Source organism: Felis catus, chromosome C1, assembly GCF_018350175.1.
Source record: "Felis catus isolate Fca126 chromosome C1, F.catus_Fca126_mat1.0, whole genome shotgun sequence".
In the NCBI taxonomy this organism is placed as follows: Eukaryota; Metazoa; Chordata; class Mammalia; order Carnivora; family Felidae; genus Felis; species Felis catus.
The window spans coordinates 219,764,911-219,777,928 of NC_058375.1; the positions used below are offsets into that span (position 1 = coordinate 219,764,911).

At 60.2% G+C, this 13,018-nt stretch overlaps 1 long non-coding RNA gene across 1 annotated transcript; it reads right to left on the reverse strand.

The window, feature by feature from the left end:
• Nucleotides 1–1,131: 1,131 nt before the first annotated feature.
• On the reverse strand, nt 1,132–5,483 carry LOC109503196. Its single transcript, XR_002162102.3, has 2 exons — nt 5,030–5,483; nt 1,132–1,456 (listed from the first exon to the last, which is right to left on the reverse strand). It is a non-coding gene; the product is annotated as an uncharacterized LOC109503196 (long non-coding RNA).
• Nucleotides 5,484–13,018: the final 7,535 nt, after the last annotated feature.

Here is a 13,018-nt window from a genome sequence, read left to right on the forward strand (position 1 = left end):
TAAAACCAGAGTTAAGAGACTAGTATATTAGAACAGTAGGTTCCTAAATGTTCCCTGTCTGCCAGACTTTCGGAATTAGTCTAACCTCTCCAATGTCTTGGCGACTATGAATTTGGCTTCTTCATTAAGAAGTTTTGCATTCCTTACACTTCTTCTGTCCTGTTTTACACACCGGCCTCGTCTCACTGCTGCCCACCTGCCCCCTTTACCCTCCTGCTGTGCACGTGCTTCTGCTGAGTTTGCCTCGTCTGCCCACGTGGGCACGTGGTGTGGGCTCTCCTGCGTTTCCCCATCAGGCTGTGTCTCCCCCGTCTGCCCCCAGTGCCGTGGGCTGCATAGCTGGGCTGTGTCCGGGTGCGCTGAATGGGTGGGTGGGCTTGCTGGGGGTGTCCTTCCACTTTCTAGACCGTAGAAGGTCTACTTCTACCTTCTACGGGGCTGGCTGTTCTACACGGCCAGGAACAGTTCATCAACAGGCTGGAAAGGTACGGACGCTTCCTTCGCTCACTGTGCTGTCCATTCCCGGTGAGTCCTGGTGACAGCACGCTGGCCACCTGCCCTGGACACGGGTCGCTGCTAGAATTCCCACCTCCTGTCTTTGTTCCCCACGAACTGCTTCCCTGTTCCTCCTCCATGCCTGCCCTTAGTTGGTGAAGCCTCACCGTCTTCTGTGTCTGAAATGACTCATACTTGCAGAAGCGTGGTAGGGAGGAACGGACGTGGGGGCCAAGGGCACGAGGAGGCCCTTTTGCTTTCCCTGTGTTTGCTCTGGTGCCTTCTCCTCCAGAGGGTGGCCACACTTCTGCCTTGTCTTCGCTCAACAGGGGGCTTTGCCTGGGGACGCAGGAGCCACCCACCACGGCCCCCGCTGCCTGGCATGGCTCACAAAGTCTGTCCGTGTGAATCTCTCAGACCGTCCCCAGCCCCTCCTGGCTTCCGGTCCTGCCTGCTCTGGGCTGAGGGGTCTTCTGGTGGCTATTTCCCCGTGCACCCCTCTGGGCCTGCACCCAATCACGGGTCACATTGCCCCGACCCACCTTGTGCTCAACCAACCCCATGTCTGTCATGCGTTCCAGGATTTCTAGAAGTCTGTTTCACTGACAGTCCTCTGTCTCCAGGTATCGCTACAGATTATATTTTAGTTTACCTTTATTTGATCATGTCAGTGGGTTTTCAGAAAGGGGAGGCACACACATGGGCACAAGATGTTTGAGGTCTGGTATGTTTTTTCTCTTCTTTTCTTTTCTCTTCTTTTCTCTTCTTTTCTCTTCTCTTCTTTTCTGATCAGAAAAACAAACAACACATAGACAAACCCTCCATCACCGAACACGAACTGAGAGATGGAGTGTCAACACGCTGCTCGACTCTGAGTGGAGAGACGGCTGGGAGTCCCGTCTGAGCACCAGCTCTCTGTCTTGCGTCCCTCCCTGGAGCCTCGGTTCACCTGTCTCTTCACCTGCAGAGATGCGCACGAGGGGAAAATCATAGTTAAGAGGCAAAACCCAGGCAGGCTGTTTTCAATCCTAGCTGCTACTGCCAGAGAGGTATTTAATGGGAAACGGGAAATCGGAGACGAAATTTCGTATCAAGAAAGTGGGCAAGTCCCGCAGACAGCTGTCAGCTCGGATCATATCTGTCTCCATCTAAAGCCCGGGGAGCCATCCCGTCGAAGCTCCAAAGAGTGTCTCTGGAAGCCACATGAGTTCTGGGCAGGAACGGCAAGGAGAGACAGAAACAGATGAACAGACCTGTCCACACACGACTCTGTTCACCAGGGGAGTGTGGGGAGGTGGGAGAAGATGACCCCAGACCTGGAAAACCAGACCTGGCCAGCTCCAGGCCATCTGGTGAGGTGTTACCCACAGTTAAGACATAGCAGGGTCCTCTAGATCGGTGTTTCTGAAACTCAAGTGTGCGCGCAAGCATTGTGGAGATCTTATCAAAATGTAGATTCTAGGGGCGCCTGGGTGGCTCAGTCGGTTGAGTGTCCCTTCGACTCAGGTCATGATCTCGCGGTTCGTGAGTTTGGGCCCCACGTCTGACTCTGTGCTGACAGCTCAGGGCCTGGAGTCTGCTTTGGATTCCGTGTCTCGCTCTCTCTCTGCCCCTCCTCCACTCATGCTCTGTCTCTCTCTCAAAAATAAACAAACATTAAAAAAAAAGAAAATGTTAAAAAATGTGGATTCTAATTCAATGGGCCTGGGGTGTGGCTCAAAAATCCACCTTTCTAACAAGTCCCCGGGTGATGCTGATGCTGCTGGTTTGGGGACCACACCGCACGAAAGGTTCAGAAGGAGCCTCTTCATCGCTTGGTAGAACTTCGTGAAGAACGGTGGTTCCCAAGGGTGGTCCTGGCTCTTCTCGTGATCACGCACACACATCAGATTTGGTATATTTGTTCAAAAACAGTCTCACGCCTGTGTAGCATTCTTGTTTTCTAGACGACAACATCGTACGTGGATTTTATTACCTTTGGATTCCCGGAGGTCTACACAGCCAAGATGTCTCCCATCAGTGTCACTTCTATTGGTATTGTAACTAAACGTCTCTGTAATTCTGGAAATCACTCCTCATCTTCAGAAATGACAGTAGGTAATTGTAAAAAGATAGAACACACCTTCCCCTGGTCCCCCTGGTGGCCTCACGGATCTCTCCTGTCCCATCAACTGAAGACAATGGTCATGAGATTATTATCCCCAAAGCTGGCGGGGGCGGGGGGGGGGAGCTGGGGAGTATCGATCTATGGGCTTCCCACCAAGCAGATGGTTGCCACAAGGCTCGGGCACCAGACAGAGGCAGACAGAGCTCTGGGAGAGGCCAGCTCTAACGGTGCCACGGGCCACGTTGGCAGCCCCTTGAAGGCGAGTGGTCACTTTTCTGCCATCCCGGGGCACCTGCAGACCCCGTGCTCATTTACCTCCTGTTTGAGAGGCTCCGGGGCCTTCTTGCTGCCGTCAGCAGTGGGCTGGAGGCGGACAGAGAGCGGGGGATGGTGTGGGGGCCACGGGAGCAGACCGGCTCAAAGCTCAGCCTGGAATAAGGGACTCCCCTGTCTCTAAGGACCTGTGGATGGGCCAGGTCCCTACAGAGCCCCTGGAGCAGCTGTCTGTCTGTCCAGTCTTGGCCCGGAGTCCCTTGTCCTCCATGAAGACCAGGAACACCTTTGTTGATTTTCTGGGTCTTTCTTTATCTCACTGGGGCCCACACATCTCTCTCACAGCTGCCCACCATGCAAGGGCGCTGTCTGTCCTTCTCCACTTTTTTTAAAAGTTATTTATTTATTTATTTAGAATCCCAAGCAGGCTCCGGCCATCAGCCCAGAGCCCGGTGCAGGGCTCGAACTCACGAACCGTGGGACCATGACCTGAGCCGAAATCAAGAGTCAGACGCTTAACTGACTGAGCCACCAGGCGCCCCTGTCCCTCTCCGTTTTGCATCCTCCAGCCCCAATATCCATTGAGGGAAATTAAGGCAAGGAAGGGGTGGGGTAGGTGGCTTCATAACGTGCTGTCAGAGGAACGCTGACGATGTTCCAATTTCCCTGCTCCAAGACCTTTGAACTATTCCCTGTGCTTCCGATCAGTGCGACGGCCCATAGGGGAAACTGAGGCAGCGGGTGAAGGAGTGCCTTTCTGGAGGTCATGTGACAAGGAAGTGGCACATCTGGGCGAAGTCGGGTTCTCTGATGCCGGCTGCGTTGGTGCTTGGAAGGACCCCCATCGAGAGCAGGATGTGACCCCACCGGCCAGGGTCCATCCTTTGAGAATCCTGGCCATGGGGTGGTCAAAGGTGCTACCCTGGAAGGATGGCAGATGGCTGCAGGCAAGGGAGAGGGGTCCCCAGAAAGGGCTCCGGCCTGTCCCCCCGCAGGGTCCTGTCGGGTCCCAGCACAGTGGGCTCCAGGCCGTCCCGACGCCTGCTGCCAGGATGAGCCTGAGCTCTGCAGGGCGGGATGGATGTTCCGGCCCTCCAAATGCTGTTCCGGGCAGCCGTGGGCTCCTTCTGCGCGGTCCATGGCCCCGGGTGACACAGACACGCTGCTACTGGGCCCTGGCGGCTCCGGCTCGGGCACTGTACGGCCCGTGGCGCCCTTGGCCCCGTCTGAGGGGCGGCCCGGCCCGGGTTGCCAGGGGCACGGCCCCCAGGAGCGCAGAACAAGGGCCGCATGCGGGGGCCTCGGCTCCAAGTGGCTCATTATGCCGCGTGTTTTGTTTTAAATTACCTTCCTCCGTGAGAGCGTGTTTTAGTCCCACTCTAAGTACTGTTGACAGATGTGTTAATTCATGTATTTAAACAGATATTTAGCAACCGGCAGAAGATTCAGCTAAAAATAGGTCATCTTTCTAAATAGGCTCTTTGACACGGGGCTGGCGCTCAGGCTCCCAGCGTGGAGCTCAGGGAGGCTGTTTGCAGCGTGAGTGGGTTTCGGACGCGCGGGAGGCCAGGTACGCGTGCAAGAGGCGTGTGCTCTCCTCGGGGAGACGGAGGTCCGGCTGCGGGGAGAGCCGGACGTGGGCAGCTCTCTGGGCCTCTGGGGCTCTGCTCCCCGCGGCCTGCACCGCACGCAGCTCCCCTCTGCCGCTCGTCAAATGAGGGGTTTGCACTGAGCGTCTCAGAGGCGCCCTTTACACAAAGCCGTGTGGTCCCGGGAGAGCAGCGAGGCTCCAGCAGTGGGGTGGGTAGGCAGTGACCTCCCAGACAGAGGCAGGGCCGGTCCAGGCATCTCCTAGGTGCTGGGCACCACCCTGGGACACTTGGTTCTAGGCCCGAACCCCCCGCCCCCCCTCCCCCCCGCCTGGCCCGTAGGGATCCCACCTGCTCCTTGGAGAGGGTGAGGCTCGCTTCCTGGGAGCACAGCACACCCAGGAGAAAAACCCGTCTCCCAGGGGTGCAGGAGACGCCCCCGCCCCTTGCTTCCCGGATGGAGGAAGTGTGGACTCCTACCGGGGTCTCAGGCTGACGCCACTGCTCTGGCAGGGTCACGGCGAAGGGCGGCCCCTTGGTCCCTCCTGCCTGTTCAGCTACGTACCTGGAGGCTCCGCTGGGCAGACAGGCAGGAGGGGCCTGCGAGGAGCCCGCGGAGGTGAGAACGCCCTGTGGCCGCCATGGGCTCTAAGAGCCGGACCGCTTGAATCCCAGGGCAGCCCCGTCCCGGGACGTGCACGGCCAGCCTAGCAGATACCGCCTCAGAATCCTTCTTAACGTAATGCTCTAGGAAGCCCTTCCCGGTGAATCAGAATCCACAGCCGAGTTGAAACCCGTCAGCCATGTCAGCAGAGACAGAGGCCCTGCCGGCTCCTGATATCCCTGAGGAGACAGGTCAGGGCGTGCCATGCAGGGGAGGGTGCGGCTGTGACCTGACCACAGCCCTCCGTAGCAAGGAAGGAGCCCGGAGAGGGAGCAGGTCTGGGCGCCGCGGGCCCTCGGGCAGGGCCGTCGGGTGACCTCCGAGGAGAGGCCCGGTGCCACCACCCACTGGGAGGTCCCAGGGCAGCCGGGCACAGCCTTGGGTTGACGGGAGAGGCCCGTGCGTGCTGCTGCCTGGGAGCGGGAGGAAGATGGGGGCAGGTCGGTGGTGGGGGGCGTAGACAGGTGGCATTTCTAACATGCTCCTCAACGTCACTGGTCATTAAGAACCATGTCTGGAGTAGGAGATTCTGGAATGCACCTCTGCGTGCTGGGGGGGGGGGGGGGGAGATAACAGCCTCTGGGAACGGCAGTGGCGGGTGACAAGCAGTGCCCAGGGGCCTGGCGGGCTGCCGGGGTGCCGCTGAGGGGCACCTGCCGGGCACCAGCTGGCTACCTGGCCGGCCCCAGGATGGCCCGTCTGCAGATCTCGCCTCTCCCTCCACCCCCACCCAGACCACCCAGTTCCTTAGTGAGGGGAGAGGGCTCGTGGTGGGGGAGCAGGGCAGGCAGACAGTTCTGGTCTCTCCGTGCTAGGTGAGCCACAGGGGGTACGTTAGGACCGCAGTTCTCACGGTCGGGGCCCCTCACAAAGGCTTGTGAACGTCCACACCGGAGAGGGGCTGGGACACCCGCGCCCCTTTAATTAACCCTTTATGGCCCCTTTCCTCTTGGTCCCGTAAGCTGCACAGCATCCTGCCCACCCGGCTCCCCCTTGGTCCCCCTTGGTCGCAGAGCTTGTAATGGGGGGAGGGGCCGCTAATTACAAGGGTGCAGGTGGGGGGCGGGGGGCACCCGGCCACTTCTGGGTGTGGTTTTCGTTTCGGGACGTGGACCGGCGGGTGCCCGTGGTGCCCTCCCGCCGCCACCGTCGTCTCTGACCTCAGAGCGGGGGTCCCCCGGGTGTGCCCATGCCACTGATCCCGTGTCCCTGCCTCGGTAAACGTCAAGGTGTTAATTATTTGTAGCAAGATCATCTGGGTACTATCGGAGTGAGCCAGAAAAGGGAAGATAACCCCCCGGGGACACCCCACCATCAGCTGGTCTGGTGCACATGCATGGTGCCCGTCAAGAGCGGGAGGCGGGCCGGCTGAGAGGCTACTGCAATGGTCCTAGTAAGACATGAGGGGGTCTGTGGAGGAGTCAGAGGTAAAGGTATGCAGGTCTGAACTGATTTGAGGTTAGGCCTGAGAACATTTGCTCGGGTGTTTGGTGTGGGTGTAGGGGGGCTGCAGATGTGGGGGGCATGTGGGTGTGAGGGGGGTGTGGGGGCACAGGGGGCACAGGGGTGTGGGGGGGGCGCGAGTGTGAGCAGGGAACAAGGCACTGGTGTGGGGTCTTGTCTGACGGAAGGATGAGCAGAGGTTCTGCCCCCTGAACCAGAGGAGATGTGGGGGAGAAACAGGCCGGGGGTGGAAAAGCGAGTGTCCTTTTTGGACGATTTCCCCTCTGGGTCCCCCGGAAGGGCCCGGGGAGGCTGCAAAGCACAGGAGGTCTGTGCCCGGAGCAGGGGTGCAGGGGGGGAGGAAAGCCTTGGGGCAGAGGGAGGTGCCAGGTCCCGGGAGGCTGGGATAGCAGGTCGGGTCCCCAGGCGCAGAGGCGGCCTCCGCACAGTGGGTGCAGAGCGGCGGCAGTTGGGCAAGGGCCTCCTCGGTCCTCCGGGGACGTGGGGGTGCCCCCTGCGCTCCCCACCCTCCGCTCCCGCTGCTCACGCGCCCTTGCTTCCTTGGCTGAGCTCATGCCGTTTGGGAACGCGTCCTTAAGATCCGTGTCCACATCGCTTCCCAGGGGTGCGCAGTGGAAGGGTGTCAGGGTGAACCACGGCCCCTGGCAGGGCCGCCCCGGTCCACTTGCCGTGAGACCACGAGCCGCCCCGGGGCATCGCCTGAGCGCCTGACTCGCACATGTGAGAGCAGGGCCCCTCTTTCTGAGGGGCAAGGTTGGTCCCCGGCGGGAGGTGGCTCCTTCCTTGCCTGCTGGCCCCTTGGGGGAAGCGCGCGGCTCTGGGCCAGGACCTCCGGTAGGCGCGGCGGAAGTTTGTGAGGATGAAACGCACGCTTCTCCAAAGTGACGCCGCGGCCGTGACCGTGAGCAGGACCAGAACCCCGAGAGGCCTTCTTCTCCCTGGTGGGAGGCACAGGATCCGTGGTCTGTACTTTGGAGGGAATGTCCCAGCGTGGCTCGGGTCACTGGATCCCCACAAACTGAACTGATGTCCCCGGCCCTTGTCTCTTGGTAGAGTTCTCTCCCCGCCTCTAAAGGGCGTGCGTCCGGCCGGAGCTTCCAGCCCTGGACACGTGATCTGGATGCGTGATCACGCACGTCAGTGATCACCCCAGAGGTGGAGGGAAGCAAGGAGTGGCCGTTGGCGTTGCCTTTCCAACGGGGAGGTCGTCCGCTGACCAGCATTTTTGCCTCACTGACCGCCGGGCCGTGCCGCGGCCCCAGGAGGTCCTCCTGGATATGAAGGACCTGGTCCCCCGGGGTCTGTTCTGACCTCTGTCATTCCGGAGGCCCCAGGAGGAGACCCCAGTTTCCGCTGCACACGGGCGGTGTGGAGGTCTCAGGAGGAGAACGGGGCTCCGTCCCCCCCGCCCGGAGGACGCCCGGTGGCCTGTGCCGTGGGACGAGATGGCTTCCAGCGTGCGTCCCTCCTCGCCTGGCGAGTGCCGTGGGAACCGAGAATCTCCGGGGGCTGCCTCTTTACATCCAAAGCGGTAGAGCGAGGAGTGTCTGTCCCCGCACATCGTCCTTGGGGCGTCCGCCGTCCTGGCACTCACGGGGTATCGGGATGTAGGGGAGAACCCTCTGCTCTGCTGTTTGGGAGTCCTGGGGCTTTGAAGACGTGGAACAGAGATTGCGAACTGCCCGACGCGGGAATTTTTTTTTTATGCTGGGAGACAGAGGGTCCTTCTTAGGGCATTTGGTTGGACGGTCTGGAATGCATTCTCTTTAAAACTAAAGTCCCAAAGGGACCACCCAGCCATCATCCGGTCCGTGCGTTTGGCTGGCACTTTGCAGTCTGCCAAGTGCTCTGCATACGGCACCGGCAGTATTCTTGCGGGGACAGCCAGGGACCGCGTTGTGCCTCTCGACCCCACACCTGCGGAGCTGATGCTCGAAGTGACATCTTCCTCTTTCCCGAGGGTCCTCACGTTTTTTCCAGTCCTGGGTTTTCTGCGTACGCCAGCCCCACTGTTTTCCATTCGGCGCTTTGCAATTAAAACGAGTGCGCAGGGCTGTTTAAGCCACAGACGCATCCAGCGCCAGCCGTGTTTACATGGCAACTGGTGACCACTTAATTACATAGTAATTACGGCATAGCGGCGGGGCGATCACACAGTAAGTGCTGTGTCATTAGCAGTGATTGCCCCCGTCTTCCTAAGCGCGGGGAGGCTGCATGGTAATTGCTTTTGGACCTTCCAACTGCGGGTGAGACGCAGCCACAGCAGCCTGCCATTACCAAGGACGCATGTGACGTGTATTAAGTAAGCAAACATGGGGGGCTGCCGTGCGCAAAGTGTGCGAGATCAAAGCCCCACGGGGGGGGGCAGCCAAGGCCTTAATGCGAGGCCTGGGGGAGATGAGGGTACTTTGTGTCCTCGGGCCGGGGGGTCCAGAGAGCGGGCTGCGCAGCACGAGGCCACCGACACCGTGAGGGCGGGACACGCGGGGCTTGGGGGCCCGGGAAAGAAAACGGAGAACGATTCCACCTGCAGTGGGAACATTTGGAAGGATTTTGAGGAGGGGGACACGTTTTTCGAGGGTGACTCCGGCTGGTGTGTGGGTCGTAGAAAGAGCCCATTGGGGGCACTTGGGGGGCTCGGTCGGTTGAGCACCCAGCTCTTGATTTTGGCTCTGGTCACGATCTGACGGTTCGTAGGTTCAAGCCCCGCATGGGGCTGTGTGCTGTCAGTGCAGAGCCTTCTTGGGATTCTCTCTCCCTCGCTCTCTGCCCCTCCCCCATTCTCTCTCTCTCTCTCTCTCTCTCTCAAAATAAACTTAGCAAAGAAAGAGAGAGCCTGTTGAAGTGGGGGCCCAGTTAGTGGGGGGTAGGTAGTGGTGACCCTGCTTTTCTCCTGCCTCCCGACTCTCTGTGCTCCCGTGGGCTCATCTGTCTCTCTGGCGGCTGGAGGCTGGAGGCCAGCCAGGCACCGGCCACGTCCTTCCCTCGTCCCTGACAGCGTCTCTCTGGGCAAGCTAACCCGTGCCCCCTGCCCACCTGTGCCTGTGCGCTAGGCCCCACATTTACCCTCCTGCCCAGATACCTTCTCTGGGCTTCCACCCCTCACCTGACCGCCTGTGCGACATCTGCTCGTGGGGTTCTTAGAGGCTCTCCAAACTCCCTTTGAAGGTGTCCTCCTTTAAATGGTTGACACCGTTCATTGACCTGATAGATAAGGCCATGCAGACGCAGTCTCTGCCTATCTGTCCCCATCTCCCACCACAGACCCCCCTTTTCTGGGCACCCCGGCCACTTTGGGCTCTTCCTTTCCTGGGGCGTGCTGTGCTCCCCATGACCACAGGGCCTTTGCACGGGCTGCCCTCGCGGGACTGCTCTTCCCTCCTCTCAGTTTCTTCTGTGTGAGTCTTGCTCCTCCTCCAGATCTTAGCTCAGGCTTGGTTTCTTGGAGGACCCTCACAAAGCTTCCCGGTTGGGGCCAGATTCCTTTGCCAGCTGCCTCTTAGGACTGGGGTCCTTCCCTTGTCCACTATCCTGCACGACTGGCTGCTATCTGGCACGCACTGTGGACGGTGCCACACTTGTTCTTGCTCCTGGTGGAGCCCGCGTGGCGGCCCTGCAGCTGGGCACACGGCGGGAGGCGTGGCAGCTGAGCTGGCAGGACTGGTGACCTGGGCAGACAAGGACAAGCACCTATGCGCCCCGTGAATGCCCGCTGGGGGCCGGCTCTGCCTGGAGCCTGCGGAAACCCCGGGGCCCGTGCAGCTGGTGTTCCGGCAGGAGCGTGGCCACGGGCTGTGTGTGGAGCAGGTCCCGCTCACCAGGCTCCGGACCGTGGGACCTGGGTGGTCTGTCCTCCCGCCTGACAGACTTGGGGTTTCCTGGAGACGGGGCAGGAGAGAGCCCTGGAGAGGCGGGGGCGGGGCGGCTGACAGCGCGCTCGGGGCACAACGGCGTCGCCTTTGCGTGACCAGCACACCCAGGGCGCTGAGCTGCCCGTGGACGTGGCGACTGGAGGGCGCTGTGTGGACCCAACAGTGGGCATGAGGGTCATTGAGTCCCACCAAACGCCATGTGCCCTTGTCACTGGTCAGGAGTCGGGGGAGCTGAGATGCTCCCCAAACGCTCTATTCTCCCGGGTTGCAGGGGTCAGGGAGCCGGAAGGATGCACCTGAACTATGGGATCAAAGGAGCCTGGGGACTGAGCTGGAGGCAAGGAGACTGGCGGTCCCAGGTCATCAGGGGCATAGCCCAAGGTCGGCAGAGAAGTGTCCCAGGTCAGCAGGGAGAACGGTGACGTGGGACAAGGTGGATGCTCGGCACGCGTGTCAGCGGTGGGTCCACGCTGCCAGGCTCTGGGTGGGAGGAGGGACCCACAGGGAGGTGGCGACACGGTGGGGTGGGGGCTGGCGGTTTGGACGGGCTGAAGCACGGACAAGCAGACGCCGAGGGAATGTGGGGGAGACCCTGGGCTGCAGGGCGGGGAGGAAGGGGGACTCTGTGAAAAGCTGCAGGCGAGCCGGACCGGCCCGAGAAGTTCTTGCTACAGGGCTCGGCTAGGTTGGGGTGAGAAGGCAGCGGGGAGCCAGCGAAGGTTCAGAGCCCGGCAGCGCGGGCTTGGATTTGCGCCCGAGCGGGGTGGCCGTGGAACGTGGCCGTGGCCGTGGCCCTCGCACTCAGCTCCTGCGTGTTGGCACTTTGCCCGAGCGTGCAGCGGGGCCGTGTCCCCGTGCGGCACGGCCGGCTTCGTGGGCCGTCTAAACGGGTCTGCCGAAGTAGGTCACTCTCACAACCAAGCTAACCTTAATTGTTACAAGTTAAAAGTGGAAGCAGCATGAGTCGGTCATTAACACGTCCCCCATTGTCAAATTTAAAAGTATCGCGACTGCCTTCGCCTCAGAGGAGCAGGAGTGCGGCTGGTGAGGGTCCTGGTGTCACACGGGCTGCCCGTTGTGGGGGCGGCCGTTGAGCCACAGGCAGGAGTGAGGTGTGGATGCAGGGTGCCCCGTGGAGGGTCCTCGGACACACGGCGCCTGGTCAAAGAGCCAGGCGCGAGGCCACGCAGGGTACAGATGCGCGATGGAAGGCGTCGTGGACACGGAAGGCAAGCCAGTGGCCGCTCAGGGCCGAGGAGGGGAGAGAACGGACCGGGTGACGTGTCTTGGAACCAGACAGAATTGTCGCTCGCACGGCACTGAATGCACTAAATGCCACTGACTCACACACTTTACAAAGTGGTGAGTTTGATGTTGTGTGAATTTCACTTCAGTTACCAGAAAAAAAACAAAAAACAAAAAACAACGCCCTCCGCAAACCCAACCCAGTTTAGGATCCTGGTTCCTTGAGCGTTTTTGGAAACCGAAGGGGTGGGGGTGCCTGGGGACAGGCTTGGGGCAAACAGAGGTGTCACTGGGGCGCAGAGACTGTGTGGGGTCACTGCTGGGGAGGCTGTGGGCAGGGATCCTAATGACCGCTGGCTGGTTCCGAGCCACCACGGGGTCTCCTACAGGCTCTGGTGTCCCCTCCCCTGTCCCCCCCAACACACTGCCCTGCTGCCTCTCGTGGCAGAGTCATCCCTGGGGGCCAGATCGAACCAGGTCCATCTTCGGCACGGGGTCCCATCAGGGTGCATGCGATGCTGGGGTCCGTGTCCCTGGGGGCTCTGTACTCAGGTCCCATTCCCACCCCGCAAGGACAGATGCCGGATGTTTGGGACACGCCTGTTGTCTCTTCTGCTGATGAAAGAGGAACAGGCCTGTGCACACAGGGAGCACCCCGGTCAGGGTGTGAGGTGCCACCAGCCTCTCTTGGGACCCTTGGGGGACTCGCGTCCGCAAGTTTCTCCTTGAAACTTAAAAAGAACAACCTGAAGCAGGCAGTACGCGTCACAGAGTGTGTTTGACACGTGGGGGGTAAGGACTCACGGAGCCCAGAACCCCCCGGGAGCCAGCGGTTCTCGAAGTGGGGTCCCTGGCCCCCAGCACCAGCACCGAGGGAACTTGTTAGAAGTGTAGCAACGTGGGACGCCTGGGTGGCCCGGTCGGGTGAGCGTTGGCTTCGGCTCAGGTCATGATCTCTTGGTTCGCGGGTTTGAGCCCCGCGTGGGGCTCCTGTGCTGACAGCTCAGAGCTTGGATCCCGCTTCGGATTCTGTGTCTCCCTCTCCCTCTGGCCCTCCCCCGCTCACACACACTCTCTCTCTGTCTCTCTGTCTCTCTCTCTCAAAAATAAAATAAAACATCTTAATAAGAAATGCAGCAACAGGGTGAGAAGGCAGCCTGCGAAATCAGAGAACAGACTTGCAAACCGATTGTGCGATAAGGGGTTAACATCCAAACACTGCGAGGCGCTCCTACAGCTCAGTAGCAAAATAGTGAGCAAACCCGTAAATAACCTGAGTAAAAAATGGACACGGGGCCTGACTAGACGC